This window comes from Physeter macrocephalus, chromosome 10 (assembly GCF_002837175.3).
Source record: "Physeter macrocephalus isolate SW-GA chromosome 10, ASM283717v5, whole genome shotgun sequence".
Lineage (NCBI taxonomy): Eukaryota > Metazoa > Chordata > Mammalia > Artiodactyla > Physeteridae > Physeter > Physeter macrocephalus.
The window spans coordinates 37,252,469-37,256,635 of record NC_041223.1 but is presented as its reverse complement, the minus strand read 5'-3'; the positions used below and the strand labels follow the sequence as shown (position 1 = coordinate 37,256,635).

The following is a 4,167-nucleotide window of genomic DNA, read 5'->3' as shown; positions in this document are numbered from 1 at the left end:
TCTCTTAATAGGATCCATTATATTATGACTATTGAATAAATGTTTATAAGATTACAGACAAGGAATGTGGTTTTAAGTAAGAAATAAGTAACAGAGGGAAAGAGGTGAGTGTGACACTTATTGGATGTCTCCTATGTCCCAGCACAGTGCTGGGAGCTTTATATATTATCTTCACTTGGGTTCCTTGGAAACAGATTTTGAGGTGAAGAGTTGCATGCAGAAGGTTTATTGAGGAGTGTTCTCAGGAGATACACTCGTAAGGAAGAAAGGAGGCAAGGATCATGCAGAGAGAGAAGCTGATCCACAATGAAGTAACAGTTGAGACTTCAGCTTATCCCCCAGGAAGCTTTGGAGCTGAAATGCCTTCACAGTTATCCCAAATTGAGGCAAGGGGCTGGATATTAGATGTCCGTAGAAGCAGTCATTGGCCAGAGACCACCCTCTGGGAGGGAAGATATCCTTGGGTGAGGCAGTTCCATGCTGCCAGGTCAACTCTATAAGGGCACAGATATGAGCCCTCAGCAGCCAATATTCCCAGCAGTGGTCTACTTTCCACTCTCAGTTCCTCTCACTCTCAACTGGTATCTCTGCTAGTCTAGGCAACTTGCCTGGTATGGCGACCCAGACCCTTATTTCTGGTCACCATGCATCTCCTCAGCCATGGCTGATATACTTGTCCATGTACTGTTGCAACTGGGTGTGAGAGCACTGAGCATAGTCCTTCCTGCGCTTACTGTCTAGTAGCAGCCCGGCCTTCTCTTGAGGATCAGGTCTAATTTCTCCTGCCAATATGGTGACTCTTTTCTGTTGGTTTCTTGGCAAAAGAAACCTGGAAAGACCAGATGTCAGCCATACTTCCATACTCCTACTGTTCCCTCGTAGAGACATTCCTCCTCTGGGAACTAGGACCTCTAGACACACAGAGCCTAAAGCTGAGATTGCATGCTACATTTTGGAGGAAGATGCCCCATTCTCAGATAGTATTATCTCCAAGCTGGCATCTCACTTGTGTGTTTCAAAGGCCATGACACCACTCTCAGGTCAGCAGCTTCTATGTGTGATGGGACCAATGGACCCATAATCGCGGGCTCAATGGTGCATATCTTTTGCTGTGAAGTGGGCCCATTGGTCCAAGGCAGTGTTATGCAGTATTCCATGTTGATGAATCAAACCCTCTGTAAGTGCTCCGACAGTGGTACTGAGCAGAGTTTCTGTGGGCAGGAAAGGCATACTCATACCTCAGAATGAGAAGATTTCAGTAAAGATGAATCGCTGCCTTTTCTGGGGTGAAGAAGATCCAGAGTAATCAACGTGTTACTATTATTGAACCTATATTGGCACATCATAATAACCAAAGTCCATAGTTTAACTTAGGGTTTGCTCTTGGTATTATATATTCTATGGGTTTTTACAAAAGTATAATGACATGTATCCATCGTATAGTATCAGAATATTTTTACTGCCCTAAAAATCCTCTGTGCTCTGCCTATTTATTCTAATTACCCCTACTCATCAACCCATGGCACCTGGCAAACAGTGATCTTTTTATTGTCTCCATAGTTTTGCCTTTTCCAGAATGTCATATAATTGGAATCATACAGGATGTAGTCTTTTCAGACTGGCTTCTTTCACTTAGTAATATGCATTTAAGGTTCCTCCATGTCTTTTCATGGCTTGATACCTCATTTCTTTTTAGTGCTGAATAATAGTCCATTGTCTGGATGTACCATCATTTATTTATCCTCTTACCTACTGCAGGACATCTTGGTTTCTTCCAAGTTTGGCGATTATGAACAAAGTTTCTACATACATCTACATACAGGTTTTTGTGGGGGCAGAAGTTTTCAACTTCTTTGGGTAAATACCAAGGAGCATGATTGCTGGAATGTGTGGTAAAAGATTTAACTGTTGTCATTTGTTTGATCACCAGGAAGGAAAGGGAGGGTAGATATTGGCGGGGGGGGAGGGGGGGAGCAAGTATTTTCCTCATCACTGAGTCTTCTGCATGATCTTCAAGCGAAGTAGAGCCACTCTAATAAGGGAAGATGCATCATTTCTAAAAGCCCAGAAGATTTAAGGGAATTGGAAATTTCAAAGTTCACAACTGCATTTATCCAGATGTCCTCAGCCCAGGTCTCAGGATTCCACTCCTCTCCTAGTTAGGCCCCGACATTTGCTCAGGAGAACTGCCAGGATGTGAGTTCAGCTCAATTCAGTTCTCTGAAGCTCCAGTACTCTTATGATTAAGTCCTGAACTTGGTCCTCCTCTCTCTCTGCCCTCCAGCTGCAAGAGATTAGGATTTCCCTAAATGCTGCCAAAGAGGCCCTCTAATTTTCACAGTCTGCCTTGAATTGGTAATTAATTGCCCTAAACCTGCCATTATCCCTCTTTGATGAATCAGTGGTGCTAATCAACAGCCATCCAATTCCAAAGTCCCTATAGTTACAATTTCTGTCATACTTCTCAATACCAGCCAATGTATTGTACCAGCCAGGATATCTCCTTCCACCAATATCCCAATCCAGTTTACCACCTCTAAAAGTTTTAACAGTTGCACCAGGACGACATAGCAGGGACTATATATATTCCACCTGCAAGTAGTAATGGGGTCTTCATTGCCATTGAGTCAGCAAAAAATTCTTCTCTTAGAGTCTATTTCCTATGACCATTCCTGGTACCAACTGTCTTCAACTGGGTTCACTGGAAACAGAGTCTAAAAATGGAATGTTGCATGCAGAATGTTCTCAGAAGAGATACCTATCAGAAAGTAAAAAAGGTAGTATCAGTCAGAGGGAGAAGGTGATCCATGTGAAGTGACAAGTGAACTTCAACAGATTCTATGGTGAGCTCTAAAGCTGGAAGGCCCTTCAAAATTGTTCCAAAATGAAGCAAAGGGGACTGGCCTATGAATCCCTACAGAAGCCAAGCATTGGTTTTATTTCACCCTTTGGGAGGAGATGTAACCTTGGGTGAGACAGTTCTCTGCTATGGAGGGCAATTCCCAGAGAGGAGAGCAGATATGAACCATCTGTGGCTGTTATCCCCAGGAGCCAGGGTGGGGTACATCAGCCTTGAGGAGGCGATCTTGGAAGATCTTTACAGTATGTACTTTATGTATTTTATCTACACTACAACCATGTGCAACTGAGAGTTTCAATCCTGCTTCTTTTCCCTGCCTCCAGAAGGACAGCCTTTTTTCCATGAGCTACAGAGAAGGAATTAAAGAGAAATTAACCCCTTGCCTGAGGTCAAAAGAGTGTGAGTGACAGAGACAGCAGGATCAAGCAGGCAAGTTGGGCAAGTCACTATGAGCATCAAGAAAGTGGTGGTTTATGTCACAGAGTGTTCTGCCTATGTTTTCCTCCAAGAGTTTGATAGTGTCTGGCCTTACATTTAGGTCTTTAACCCATTTTGAGTTTATTTTTGTGTATGGTGTTGAAGAGGCTGTCTTTTCTCCACTGTATATCCTTCCCTCCTTTATCAAAGATAAGGTGACCATATGTGTGTGGGTTTATCTCTGGGCTTTCTATCCTGTTCCATTGATCTATATTTCTGTTTTTGTGCCAGTACCATACTGTCTTGATTACTGTAGGTTTGTAGTATAGTCTGAAGTCAGGGAGCCTGATTCCTCCAGCTCCATTTTTTGTTCTCAAGATTGCTTTGGCTATTCGGGGTCTTTTGTGTTTCCATACAAATTGTGAAATTTTTTGTTCTAGTTCTGTAAAAAATGCCAGTGGTAGTTTGATAGGGATTGCATTGAATCTGTAGATTGCTTTGGGTAGTAGTCATTTTCACAACGTTGATTCTTTCAATCCAAGAACATGGTCTATCTCTCCATCTATTTGTATAATCTTTAATTTCTTTCATCAGAGTCTTATAATTTTCTGCATACAGGTCTTTTGTCTCCTTAGGTAGGTTTATTCCTAGATATTTTATTCTCTTTGTTGCAGTGGTAAATGGGAGTGTTTTCTTAATTTCACTCTCAGATTTTTCATCATTAGTGTATAAGAATGCCAGAGATTTCTGTGCATTAATTTTGTATCCTGCTACTTTACCAAATTCATTGATTAGCTCTAGTAGTTTTCTGGTAGCCTCCTTAGGATTCTCTATGTATAGTATCATGTCATCTGCAAACAGTGACAGCTTTACTTCTTCTTTTCAGATTT

General features: G+C 41.9%; 1 long non-coding RNA gene across 1 annotated transcript in view; it reads right to left on the bottom strand.

The window, feature by feature from the left end:
• Nucleotides 1–2,621: 2,621 nt before the first annotated feature.
• The window catches only part of LOC129392462 (uncharacterized), a 62,720-nt gene continuing 61,174 nt past the window's right edge, over nucleotides 2,622–4,167 (bottom strand). Inside the window, exon 3 of the long non-coding RNA XR_008618353.1 lies at nucleotides 2,622–2,758. This is a non-coding gene — a long non-coding RNA (uncharacterized lncRNA). The remainder of the gene's footprint in view (nucleotides 2,759–4,167) is intronic.